The sequence below is a fragment of the Scylla paramamosain genome, chromosome 11, assembly GCF_035594125.1.
Source record: "Scylla paramamosain isolate STU-SP2022 chromosome 11, ASM3559412v1, whole genome shotgun sequence".
Taxonomy (NCBI): Eukaryota; Metazoa; Arthropoda; class Malacostraca; order Decapoda; family Portunidae; genus Scylla; species Scylla paramamosain.
This window is the reverse complement of record NC_087161.1, coordinates 6,043,167-6,057,500: the sequence shown is the minus strand read 5'-3', so window position 1 is coordinate 6,057,500 and position 14,334 is coordinate 6,043,167. Positions and strand designations below refer to the sequence as shown.

Here is a 14,334-nt window from a genome sequence, read left to right as displayed (position 1 = left end):
CTGGAATAGACTCAGCAATTAGGTTATTACATATTCAACGAGAAGCTTTTGAAAGAAGGTTAGGCACACTCAATGCATTAAGGATAGGGATGATAAGTGGATATTGATATATACATTAAACGAGTAGGCAGACTTTTTTCCTGTAACTTCTCTTATTCTCTAATGATATAAACAGTCATTACATTGGTGCGTCGTAAATGGCGAGTCATTACGGACCTTTAAAAGATTAGACAAATATACAGACATGAATAACAGTAAACATACAGTATATGCATTATACAGAGGCTGCCACTAACAGACAACTGGCTTCCTGCACCACCATTTATGTCCTAGGTTTTATGAATAATGATCGACCTAAATAGCAATTACTGAACTCGTTACATTTAAACAACTCCATTTTCTACTACCGCTTTGCCGTTACAATGACAACAGTAGTTTTTTTTTCCGGATATGAAGAGAAAGCAATGAATAATAGATAAAAAAAAAAAGAAATACGTATAGACTTTGAATAAATAAAAACTAAGCATCACATTAAAGGAAAAGATAAAGCTGAATCAGAGGTGGTAAGATATGATATAAGGTTCTTGATGCAGAGTTTGGAAAAAAAACTGAGAAAACATTGTAATAAAGTAAAAAGAGGCAGTGCAAGAGAACATAAGAAACGAGACAACGGGGAAGAGAAAAAGAAGAGGAGGAACGACAGCGCGCGCCAAGTCTTGTCACAGTGTTGTAAGCGACGTCAACACAGCGCCCGCCCAGCTTGAGTGTGCCGGTTGGTCTGGTGTTCTTTCCGTTCGAGTGTTCAGCTAGTGTGGACGGCATGACCTGGCTCACTGTGAGATGCCTGAGCTGGCCAGGTGAGCAGCGGTGGAGGAGGTGAGTGTGGGACCTCCGTGGGACTTTACTAACCTAACCTACCTGCTTAACTTAACCTAACCTATCTGCCGGACGCGGTCCAGCTAGTCGGGGACCCACGTCTCCACTAGTGCCGCTGATTTTACGTCCAGTTTTTGCGTACACATTATCTAGTCTTTTCCCCGCTCTTATTATTCGTCTGTTTCCTTCCAGACCTTCACAGAACACTTTAGATTATTATAAAATTATTATTATTAGATGTGAATAGAAAGTGGAATAGAAAGCTTTGTTAACAAGCTCTAGTGGAGTTGTTGGGGTTTTCAAGGTTGTTTTCATGATTCTAGTGATGGTTTGACTATTATTTTGCATCATCAGTGGGAAAAATACCCATAATAATCAAGATAATAGTCTATGTGGCCTTTAAAAATCCTGTGAAAGCCCAGAGTGGTTCAAAACACTGGTCCTGTCCTCCGAGTGGGGTGGTTGGAGTGCTTTACCTGGTAGCAGCTTATTAAGGGTGTTGGAGTTTGCACCTGACTGTGTTCATATAATTATGTACTCTAGTAAATTTGCAGTTCCAATATATACCTGTTTTTCCTTGCTACATACATCCATTTTTTTGTTACCCTCTTCCCAAATGCAGAGCAGGCTTAGGGACCAGTTGAGGAGTGGAATTTCAGAGTGGGGAAAGCAAATGCATGCCTCTTACCAAGCACTGACTGGGGAGACCTCATCACCCTCTTCCCAGCCACCCTAGTCTAACAGTTGTGTGTCTCTTTGCCACAGGACAGTTAGGAGCATTTCAAAACCAAATCTAACCAAACATTGTGCCTCCTAAACCCCTCATAATATTCATGTTATCTACCATGCAAGTCAAACTGAACCAAATGCTCTTGACCACTTAACTATCAGAGGCATTTCAAAATCTGATACAACTAAACTTTATAATCTCACAACTAACTGTTTGGATTTTTCATATCCCTTGAACACTGATACAACTAAACTTTATAATCTCATAACTAATTGTTTGGGGCTTCATACCCCTTGAACACCACCCAGAATTGTGCTAAATAAGCATGAGACCATGTCCAAGCTCTACAGCAACCAGTGACTGACTGATGAGATAGCACTGCATCAGGTACAAGGCTTTGAGAGGTGGCAGGTAAACATGTAGTGGACACTGGTGATTGGCAAGCTGGAGTAGATTGGTCAAGTTATGTATAGATGCAATTAATTCCCTATGCAGTGAGGGGGTGAGGCAGCTGTAAAGGACAACATTTGAATTTTTTTACTGTTATTAGTTTTTTGATGGATTAAATTTGACTTGGAAATGCTTAAAACTCCAAATAGTTATATTCCAGACATGGGGACGGCCATACCTATGTGCTGCATTTTGCACAAAAACACATATAAAGTTGATATCAGTAAAGCTGATGTCACTATATAAATGTTTAATGAACTGCTTGAACTTTATTCCCTCCACTGTTTTAATCCACCCTTGTTTGTCGGCAGGATACAGACTCACAGCAAGTATACCAGGCCAGACATCAGCTAAAAACACCCAACATAAGGCATAGGGTACAAGTGATGGCTGGAGAGGAACAGAAATGAATTACACATGAAACCAGTTCGGGAGGTTATGTAGAAAGAACACAACAACCGAAATGCTTTGAGAATCCAAGAAGTTACCAAACACAGGGTGGATATGATGTTGGAAATTCAGGAGGTGGCTTGACTGAGGAGTAAGCAAGAGGAGCACTGATGGCTGGCCTTTGTTGATGCAACAGGGGTGGAGGGATTGAAACGTGTGCCTCCTGTGTTCCTGGAGGACTCAGAGTGGAGGCAAGTTGACTATGTTGTGCTTAATTGAGATTATTTTTTAGTTTTTAGTTTGTCATTTAGACTTATTTACTCATTTACCCCTTTCACTGCTTTTTGGCACATTTTTCCTTAATCACACACACTGAGACATAATTTCTTGTTTTACACTCACTTCCAGACTATATGAGGCGCCTAAAGCCAGAGTAACGTGAGTGCCAGAAATAGAAAACAGAAAAAAAGCGATCAAAGTTTTCCAACATTCAGAATGCAATATCTCCTCAATTAATTGAGATAAGAAGTAAGGCTTGGCTTCAAAATGTTTGTTATTGCATGTGGTTTACAGCCTATACCTGGGCATTTAGTGAAATTAAAACATTCTGAAAGGCTAATGGATGACTGCTTTGTTATCCAGTTTATTTGTGGAAAAAAACAACACTTGCAATATTTTGTTTATCAAACATGCATGCATTGTTTATTCCTGTGTCAGGTTGTTTCAGCAGCATGTAGTTTATTGAGATTCACCACCATTGAAGCCATTCTTGATTGATGTACTAATTTTATTAAGCAAAAACATAAGCGACACTCATGCACGTACTTCCTAATCTAACCAGCTAATAACCAGGGGAGAATAATAAACGGTAGAAAAGTAGCTTCTGTATGAAGGCATTCTGTAGTGCAAATTATCAATGGCCCAAAATTCCCTGTGCAAGATTGTGGCTATCGGCAATGTAATTTTATCATAGCAGCCATCAGTACAGGAAGGCCCCATTACCCGCGCCTGTACCTGGCGGCCTGTAGACCTGCTCACGTATGCTTCTCCCATATTCTTTCATCTTTCAGCTAAGTTTTTCTTCCACTCTGCAGGATTACGCACACTTTTCCTTCCTTTAGAGGGTTCTGGCTCTTCAGGGGGCATGTTGTTGTCTGCCATAATGATGAAATCTTGCACATTAGAGTGAAAGAAAGGCAGTGTCATTCAGTGGTGGTGAGCTGGTAGAGGGTGCATGAGTGTCTGTGGGTGTGAGGTGTTGGGGAGGCAGGCTGCAGTCAGTTGTGTCACGTGAAGCGCAGCCTGTGCTGTCATTGGCTCGCTAGCTGCTAGGCAGGAGTTACTTCATTCTGGCACCAGCCGCTTGTTGCCTTGCTTCGAGAGCGACACGAAGGGTCTACAGATAATTTCATTTGGGTGGATTTTTGACCCTATTGCGGTGTCCATTCTGACTTATACTCTGCTTCCCGCCACAGTACGAAGGTGGGGGGAAGACAATATGATAAAAATTATCATTTTGGCCGGAGTGTCACTTATGTTACTCTGGCTCTAGGCACCTTGTATACTGGCCAGAAATTGCAGTCTTTTCTTTTTAATATCCTTCTTTCTTGTTGATGTTTTATAAAGATTTCATAAATTACTTGTATGAAATATGCAATATGCAATGTGCATTGTTGCATATTGCAATAAAAGGATTAAAGACAGATGTACAGCATTCAATTAAAGGTTGTTAAAGGTACAGTGTGTGGTTGTGTTATTAGATGAGATATTTTTATATAGGCATGCCTCATAAAAGTAAAGAAGGCATCAATACAAATATTAGTTAACCTTTTACTGTAGCAGTCTTGAACCACTCACTTGTACATCAAAACATTCTTTTAATGCCTCTTTGGCTTTAAATTTTATCTTTATTGTAAAATGTGAAGCTCTTGTAAGCTCAGTTTTTATATGCAGATGAGAACCTGTACACAGCTTGCGATCATTGCCTTTTGAGCTTTCATCTTTATAGTAAAATGTATATCTGTTGTAAGTTCAGTTGTGAGGGTGAAAAGGGAGTGGAAGAAATTAAGGGAGCTGTTATCCTTATTGATGTTGACTTTGCTTTCTTTGTACATTGAGGGGCACCCACATGCAGCTTATGTGAGGAGTGTAGCATCTTGTGGTGTGAGGCCTGGCCAGTGAAGTAGGGGGATGTATTTTGTGTACATGCCAAGATGTATTTATGTAGGTCTGTAAGTGGTATGGGGGAATAGAGTTCAAGCTTGGAAATGTTAGATTTAAAAAAAAAGGAAGGAATTGCTTATCTAATAGTGGCAGATGAATGGAATGGACTCAGTAATCAGATTGGTAGTGCTGAGTCATTTGGGAGCTTTAAAGGTTAGACTTATGGATGGGGATGATAAGTGGAAGTAGGTGGGTACATTTCATACAGGGACTGCCATGTGTAGCCCTGATGACTTCTTGCAGCTTTCCTTATTTTCTGATGTTCTTATGTGGCTAGGGAACTTTGAGCTAAGAAATTTTGTCAGTGTGGCATGAAATAGACAGAAAACTGACATTGATGCTTGAAGGATATTGGGAGAGGCCTGTATTGTGGCATTGTAATCTTAGAGGCTGAGAGAGATGAGGTGGATGTGTGGTGTGTCTTGAATGACAGACTTGGTGGTGCCAAGATTGCTGATGAGTGGGTGGGATAAGACCTCACTGTATTAATGATATGTTGGGAAAAGCCTGGCTAAGATGGTTTGAACTGTGGAAAGAATGCATAAAGAACTGTCTTCCTTGAGGCACAGCAGATCACCTGTCTCTGGCTTACTCTGTCCTCTGTCGTGTGTTATGCTTGTTATATCCATGTGGCAAGTCTTCCTTCAGTGCATCCATAAACTTTCTTTGGTCGTTCTCCTGCAGAAGGAATCAGGATAATGAGCACAGTTCAGTCAGAAGGTGGTCCTTAGCATTGAAATAAAACCCAGTCTTAAAACTGTTAACAGGAATTAACTTTGGCAATATGTGGATAGGATTCATCTAAATTGTTTGTGTCATTTATGGAACCAAACTTCTGTCTTTAATCATAGTGTCTCATTACCTATTAGTATCAGCTGTTGCTAGTCCTTTATAAAGTTTTACTTTGCATAGTTATATATATATATATATATATATATATATATATATATATATATATATATATATATATATATATATATATATATATATATATATATATATATATATATATATATATATATATATATATATATATATATATATATATATTATTTTTTTTTTTTTATTTATTTTTTTTTTAATTAATTTTTTTTTCCTGCCATTATGGGGTTGCTTCATGTGTCTGTCCCGTGTGTGTGAGAGTGAGGCAGTGCTGTAATGCAGAGATGCAGTGTAGTGTGTGTTCTGAAGGCACTGTTGGTGCCTTGAAATAGCTAGTTTTAATTATTTACTGTTCTGATTCATTTTCTAATTTTTGTATATATTGGTGATGTATGTGCTAACCTCAGAAGGATTGTCTTTCTCTGCCTTTCAGTTGAAGATTCTCGTGCCCCCAAGCTGGAGACAAGACTGCAATGTAGGTGTTGGCTGTGGATTCCTTTGACCTGCATCTCAATTTTTTTTTTTTTTTTTTTTTTTTGTACTAGTTCCTCTTCACCAGACTGTTGTGGATCAGTAGAATTTATAGTGTGTGGATCAGTAGAATTTATAGTGTGGGTTGGGATGTGTTAGATTCCTTGCATCATTAGTAGGAAGTGAAATAATGAAAGCAGGCAGATCTTATTTTTTCACTGGATCAAGGTGGCAGTGGGGTGGCAATAATATAGACCAGAGAGAAATTCTGGTCTGTTACACGTTAGTAAGAATGCAAGTGTACTATGTAAGGATGCAAACAAGTTAGTTGTATGTAGCTGCACAATGATGAGAAACCTGTTGGTGATGAACTGCAGTGTGGAAGCATGGAGTTTGGTGTTCAAATCTGGAAGTTTTGCATAATGGTTTGTTTGTTAGGAAGCAAATGTAGAACAAAATTTATAGAATTAAAGAATCTTTATTTATAAAATAATGTTCTCTTGACAGATTCAAGTAAGCAAGGTGGTGGCAGTGGCTAGCAGTCCATCCACAGGTACCATACCCACACCACCACCACAGATGGCTCCCTGCTCAGCCAGCCTTCTTTACTGTCCCTGCAGCAAGTGGAGTGTCTCACTATGTCTTCACTGCACAGACCAGTAGGTGTAGTGACAGTTGCATTGCATCAGCACTGATGTCCGTCTCTGAAAGTGGAACATCAATTCACTTTGTTAAAATATGAGATCAGTCATTTATTTATTGCCTGTTCACTCTAAGGCACAGGAACCTACTGTCCATTGCAGGCATTATTTCACAAACAGCTGTATACATTTTTGCACACCTTGTTAGATCCCATTCCCTAATTTATAGCACTACATTGCATTATCTTCAGTGTGTTTCATCGAGGAGTTTTTACTCTTGAGTTTTGTGGTGAAGGTGGCAAGAATTCAGTTGACATTTTGTAAGTTAAAGTTTCGTGATGTAGTTATATATTTTTGTGTATGGTGTATGAATAGAGGAAGGCATGGATGGAGGGGGAGATGGGAGTGAAGTGATACGTATCACGTCAATTAAAAAACCTTCCCTATCTGAATATTCAGCTCTTGCCAGCTTCGCCTTTAAAACCAAGAGTAAATAAACTCAATGCAAACAAGTTTCACCAAAATGTCATGCTGATGCTACCGTTTGGTCAGATGTCTGAAGAGCAATGCCTCGTAGGGTCTGAAGTGGATAGCAGGCACATGTGTAAGCTACTGCTGTATTCACATTTCTTCATTTCTGTTGTGTTGGTTATGGACCAGAGGACCGCACTCACCACACCGCATGAACCTAGCATCCTAACTTAGTGAGCTGAGCACTACTAATAATAAGCACTAATAATTACTGACTGACTACTACTGTTATATGTTAGTAACTCATTTTGTTTTTTACTAGGCTTTATTTATTTTTTTGTAAATATTAAAAAAACAAATAAATAATGATTAACATTCAAAACCCATCTTTATCATAAATTGTCAAGTGCTTGAAAGTTGTGCAGCACTGCCACATTGGTACGTGCTTCCTCTTCTTCCTGGTGTATATTTTGCTGTGCAAGTTGGAGAAGGCAGAGTGTACTGATGTGGTTGCACCATTCATGTACTTCAGGATGCTGCCAGTTTAGTAATTTTCTAAAGATTCATTTAATGTTATGATTATTTATTGGCTCATATTAATTCTTCACAATTTGTGAACATTGAATTAGTGCTCAGTTCATAAAGACCACTAGCTATGACTCATGTACCTTGCTTAGTTCAACTTGAAGTGAGTGGGCTCCTGTGGTCCAAAACCTACAAGGGCTTGTGAGTGCCATGCTACACAGTAAAAGTATTAGTAACACACAAACACTATAAAAAATTCGCACTCCCAACCCAGCATTAAAATACTTTCCTTGCTGTGATAAGCATAAATTGCAGTCACTTGTCTGTAGATCTTGGTGATGAAGCTGTTTGTGGCTAGAAGATTAGTTGATGGGAGGAGATGCAGGTTTGTCTTTGGTCTGAAGGAATGTGATTAGTAAGATAGGCTTGCTTGCATCTGGAGCCTAAGTTACTTTTGTAACCTTGTTGCTGATTGGTCCATTGTTCAATCATGGTGTTTCTCTCTTTAATGTAGATGCTGGCCTCTCCACACAGGAAGTTTTGGTTCTCTTGCATGCATCTCCTTTATTTTGTCTTGAATGATAAGTTGAAATTGACTGAACAATTGGTCATGGATGTAGTTAAATGTTTATATCTATTATTATTATTCTTATGAATTGAAACATGCACAAGATAAAGGAGGATGCAGGAAAGAAGCAAAACTTGTGGAGAGGTCAGCTGCTGCACTAAGTGGGAGACAGGCTGACTAAGTCACTGTTCAATCAAGTGCAAGGTTAGAAAAGCAGCTTAGGTTCCAGTTGCCAACAGAACTGATTAAACTAAAACTTTTCATAAATGGATTTAAATTTTACTAAATACATGATTACCTTACTTGAACTTAGAAAAAAGAAAATATTACCAAATTGGCAATAATCTATAATAGCAGCAACTGTAGATTTATTTTCTTATGTTTGCAAAAAGATGAGAGATGAGGCTGTGGTGACTGTGGTGGTGAACATACTGTGGTAAATTACTTAATTACTTGGTTAGAAATTACCACTCATTGTCTTCACTAAGATTCTTTCTTGCCTCCACACAGGAATGGTTCTTGTCACAACCTCATTACTTTCTGGCATGTCCACTGCAAATACATCAGGAATAATGAGGGTAGAGTCACTGTAGAGCAGATGTGTTGTTAAGTGTTCAGAGAACATCAGATGTAGCAAGGCAACTTTCTGCCAACCCAGCATTAAAAATACTTTCCTTGGTGTGATTTATAAAGTTTATTGCAAGGTGCTTTAGTCATGCCTGCAAAGGACTATGCTGTTGCCCCAGTTGCGGTGCTTGAACTAATTTTTTTTATCTGATTACTAGTCGTGAATTTATGACATTAGTAAGGTGCTTTATGAAGGCCTCTGTGAAGGTGTAGTAAGGCCGGGTATGTGAGAGGTGGAGTTCACACACAGATAAAAGGCTTTTCTCGTGTCATCTTTTTAGAATGAATTCCTTAGGGCAACTGTACATACTTGTGTTTGTATACTTCTGTTTGTACTAATTCACCAAGAGTTTATAGATATAAATGCTCTTTATGAAGACTTTTCTTGTTTAGATTACTCAAGACAACTGTACATACTTTGTAAACTCTCATTTGTATTCAGTTCCCAAGAGCTGGGTATGAATGCTTTGCTTGAACTTTTAGAATTACTAAATTACTCATGATAATTGTACATACCCATATTTGTATACTCCTGTTTGTATTTCATTCACCAAGACAGGACTACAGATGACTACAAATGACTTTGTAACTTCTCTTCCTTCCCAGCAGTGTTGCCTGTGGTCAGGAGTCTTCTGGCTGCCAAGCATCCACACAAACACCAGCCTGGGCAACACCAAATGTCAAACTCTTATAAACTTGACACTGTTGAAAAGACAATAAAATTGCAAGAATTGAATTACACTGAATAATACAGATTGTACATCCTTAACATTTTCAGTTCATTTAAAATCAATAAAAGGATCAAACACAAAAAGTCAGACTTTCAGATGTATATAATTTCAAAAGTCTATATTATAGTATATAATATCAAAAGTCTACAATAAAATTACCAATAACAGCAACAGGGCCTTGGGGGAGAGAGAGAGAGAGAGAGAGACTTGGGGATATTCAAAATTCTAAATAATAATTCACAAATTGACAACAATAATATCAATAATATTGAAGGACAAAAATGAACTTGGCTTGATAACTTACTAGTGAAGTAACAGCTCAATTAACAGTAACAGCAAAAGCAGGATGGCTGATGGCAGTTTGTTGGCGAGGACGACGAAGAGTGAATGTGGCAGGAGAAATGAACGGCACGGAAATGAGAACAAATATGAATAAGAAGTACAGAGTTTTAAGAGGCGGAGATGAAGAAAGAAAAACGTAGAGGACGATGAAAATGGTGATGAATACAGAACACCAGAACAGTGTAGGAATTCAGCGACGATGCAAAATAAAAGGAATGTGTAAAATGGAAATACAAGGGGTGATGAGTGAAAGCAGCCACACCACCTCTCACCACTGTAGAGCAACACTGATCATCCTCTCGCTACGTCTCTGGTTCGCTCTCACCACGACCATTTTCAAAGGTCACAGATGGTTAGCCGGTTTCTCAAGTGCGTTTCTCCTGTTGGTAATAAAAAAAATCTTATCTGTCACTTGAACTATAAAAATATCCTTAAAAAAAAAACCCATATCACTTCAACTAGAGCCTTTCGAATGTAGCAGAGGTGTGGTGCAGAAGTGGTTCAGAATATGGTCATGTCTCGTGTTTCGAAACAGGTCAACCAACGACCGAGCAGGGAAGTTAAGGAAAAGAACTGAGAGGAGAGCTGTGGATACATAGACTATTGTCCCTCATCTAGAAGAGATAATGTCGAGATTAGTGTAAAAGATTAAGAATAATTTTCTGTTGTCTGAAAGGGAGACTAGAAAGCTAAATTAGAGAAGATTATTATTGAAGCACGAATTGTTGTACACACACACACACACACACACACACGAACAAGCGAGTTAATAATGAAAAATAGCTGATATTAGTGGAAGAAATGTGATGAGCCATTTCCAATACGAGTAATTGATAAACACTGCAGTCACAGTTCATCAGTAGCTCCACACAAGTCCCTCATTAATGTGAGGGACGACCGACATTTATTGTATAATATACTGTACTCGCACATTGACAGTATATTTTGATTAGCAGAATGAAAATCTTTTAAGAAAATTTACAGTTCAGAAGTAATTATGTTAAAGCCACAAAATTTGATGAAGAAATGTAATTATATTTTGTCGTAAAATGCTAGATATTTAGAACCGTTTTACTACACATTTTGTTTATGAAAGAATTATGATTGATACAATAGATCTACCACATAACTCTGATAAAAAAAATATAGTAAAGCAGTTTAAAATATTTAACATTCTACAATAAAAGATAAAAACAACAACAAAAACAAGATACATTAGTCTACCAAACAGACACCCGTTTTCCTTAAAACACACACACACACACACACACACACACACACACACACACACACACACACACACCAATACCTTTATTGATACACCCTGCCCGACACAGAGGAGGATCGGGTTTACTCAGTGAACGTAAACCTCAAATTTACAACCCCTTGCTTCCTTTGCTGGGATTGGCGTGAACAGGTGACGCAATCCGTGAGTCACCCAGCCCTTCCCTCCCTTCCCTTTTTCACCCACCCCCCTCTCTGTCTCTCTCGCTCGGCAGCAGACATAAAGCAATCAATACACGTGATGTTAGCGCCAGACATCCTTGCCGCCAGACACGCCTTAGTTCAGCCCGCCCCGCCTCTCCTCTCCTCTTCCCCCGCTGCTGTCCCCACCCCAATAATCTATGTCTATTCGTATCTGTTTATCTGTATCTGTCTGTCCATACCTGTCCGTCTGTCTATCTGCATATATGACCATCTGTGTATTCGTCTATGTATATCTATTCCGTCTATCTGTCTGCATCTCAGTATCTATCTGTCCATCTTTCCATTTGTCTATCAATACATCAATCTATCTATATGGTTATCTGACTGTCTGTCCATCTGACTGTCTGTCCATCTGTCTGTCTATCCCTCTGCTTACGTGACCATCTATGAGTCTGTCTGTCCATCTGTTTGTCTATACCTACCCATCTATCTATATCTTCTTATCTGGCCATCTATCTGTCTGTTCAACTGTCCGTCCATCTACATAATGCATTTCTCTACCTATTTATCCGTCCATTTATCTATCTACGTGTTACCTTGCGCGGAGCAAACTACATGTATAATGATGCGCGTCACAGCTTCACGCATCATCTCATTTCAATCACAACCAAAACACAGAATGAAATAAAAAGTTAATGCAACATGTCAGATGCAGCTCTGATTCATGTGTGTGTGTGTGTGTGTGTGTGTGTGTGTGTGTGTGTGTGAGGGACGCGGGAGGCATGCATTAAGAACTCGTGAAAGCTGTCTGGCATTGCTGGAAGCGACATTTGAGAGAGGGAGGCGGGAGGAACAGGTGGGGGAGAGAGAGAGAGAGAGAGAGAGAGAGAGTCGGGGGGGGCGGACATGGATTAGGGGATAAGCGAAGAGGGAAGGGGGGGATGCAAGGAGTAAGGAGGAGAGAGAGAGAGAGAGAGAGAGAGAGAGAGAGAGAGAGAGAGAGAGAGAGAGAGAGAGAGAGAGAGAGAGAGAGAGAGAGAGAGAGAGAGAGAGAGAATAAAAAAAACGAAGGAAGAGGAGAGAGAACGGGGGAAATAACTGAAGACGGAAGAATGAACGAGTAAGGCAAGAAACAAGAAAGGGAGGAAAGAGCAAAGGGAGAGGAGTGAAAGGAACTAGAATGGGAGAGTGAGTGAAGGAGGGAGGCAAGGGAGGACGAGAATCAAGGTAGATAGGGACAACAGGGAGGAGGAGGAAGCAATGAAGGGAGGTGAGGAGAGGGAGGGAGGATAGGGAAGTGGGAAGCCCTGGAGGAAATTAAACCACCAATAACAAGTTTCCAGTTATTAGTTCTTGGACAGGGCTCATCTTCCCGTCAGGTCCTCCCGTCTTCAGGCCAGATGGGGTTTAGGGTTTAAGGGTTTATTGGGTTTTAGGAACGTGAGGGTTTTGGGGAGACGAGTGATTATGTTCAAGGTTTGGGATCTTGTAACATTTCATGGTCTTTGTACTTTTACCAGACTGAAATTCAATTATGTGGGGTTTTAAAATCCTATAGGAAGTTTAATAAGGATTCTAAGCTGTCAGTGATGAAATGCTAAAGTTTTTACAACACATTTCATAGTCTTTATTCTTTTAATAGGCTGCAATTGAAGTTGTTTGGGGGTTTTCCATAGGTCTTAAGATTACGAGTGGTTTAATAAGGATTCGAAGTTGTCAACGGTAAATTTAAACACGAGAACTTAAGTCATTATTTCTCTAGTGTTTGAAAATATTCCAAATGGGAACCCGAAGAGTTTAATAATACCAACCCCATGCCAATCTGTCTTTTTTTTTGGGGGGGCGGGTGGAGGGATGTGTTCATTCGTAGAGAGTATCGACTGAGAACAACTAGCTATCTCCGGTGCTTCACTATAGCCATTTCCACTGTATAGTAATAATGACAACTCTAAACCTTTTAAAAATAACTTTCACGGTGTTTAGGGTTAGTGGTTTTCACAGACACTATTGAAATTAGGACTTAGCAGCCATGTCCAGTATTTGAAAATATTCCTAATGAGAACCTAAATTCTTTAACACTAATCTGTTTCAGAGTTTTGGGGTAAGTAATTACCATATAATATTGCTTTAGTTATGAACGTCATTTCGTTAATTGCAGATTAAATTACGTTCATTACTATTGCTTAATTACAGGCTAGTATTTTGTTTATTACAGGCTATCGTATTAGTAATTACGTCCGTCGTTTCCCCAATCCTCTCGCACCACTCGGCCTTACTTTTCACAGTTTTGCTTCTAAACTGATTGTTATTAATAATCAGAGTTAGTAATTGTCTAACCTTGTTTATATCACAGTGCCTCACATTAGTTTATAACCTACCTGTTGTATATCACCGCTCCTCCCACTGGTATGGAAGTGCTCAGAACGCTGTAAAGAAGTACTACGGTGTCCTTCCCATACATCCCTCACTCCTCCAAGGGCGCCGCCTCCTCTTCTCCTCCACTTGCCGACATGCCAGTGACGCCACTGCTGAAGTTAGGAACCCCACTGACTGAGCCGGCTCCTGCGCACGCGTCACTCCAAGAGCGACTATTCTGAGACACTTCCGCTCCGCGTCGCCAGTTCATTCAAAAGGCCCTAGTTCAAGTTACACGGGTTTTAAGAGTTTTTTTTTTTTTATATGGTTCTAGTGACAGATTAACAGGATTTCTACATATTAACAGGATGAACACTTGATAACCCGGTTAATCACCTCTGACGCCTTTGAAAAGTCGTGGTGAGAGAGCGGAGTGCTTCTGAATACGTGTCAGCTTCAGATTCACCATGAACTCGTCTCGAAACACTTCACAACTCTAGCGTAAAATATATTTGTATGAATAATAATATGTGGTTTTCCGTAAGTGGTGACAAATATACGGATAATAAGCATAGTAGATGTACGGACAGGCTTGTTGTGGTATTTAAAATCATTGTTTTCCTT

At 39.4% G+C, this 14,334-nt stretch overlaps 1 protein-coding gene and 1 long non-coding RNA gene across 4 annotated transcripts in view; one reads left to right on the top strand and one right to left on the bottom strand.

The window, feature by feature from the left end:
- LOC135104884 (protein-cysteine N-palmitoyltransferase HHAT-like) overlaps window positions 1–6,667 on the top strand; it is a 112,282-nt gene extending 105,615 nt beyond the window's left edge. For both annotated transcript variants that reach the window (XR_010270580.1, XR_010270579.1), the window contains 2 exons: window positions 2,368–2,697; window positions 6,530–6,667. The gene's annotated coding sequence lies outside the window, so the exon portion shown is untranslated. The remainder of the gene's footprint in view (window positions 1–2,367; window positions 2,698–6,529) is intronic.
- Window positions 6,481–10,088, bottom strand: LOC135104885 (uncharacterized). 2 transcript variants are annotated; one of them, XR_010270581.1, is made up of 4 exons: window positions 9,890–10,088; window positions 9,371–9,517; window positions 8,696–8,779; window positions 6,481–6,726 (listed from the first exon to the last, which is right to left on the bottom strand). It is a non-coding gene; the product is annotated as an uncharacterized LOC135104885 (long non-coding RNA). The 2 variants fall into 2 exon arrangements; XR_010270582.1 differs by lacking the exon at window positions 6,481–6,726 and adding an exon at window positions 7,920–8,057.
- Between the last annotated feature and the right edge of the window lie 4,246 nt (window positions 10,089–14,334).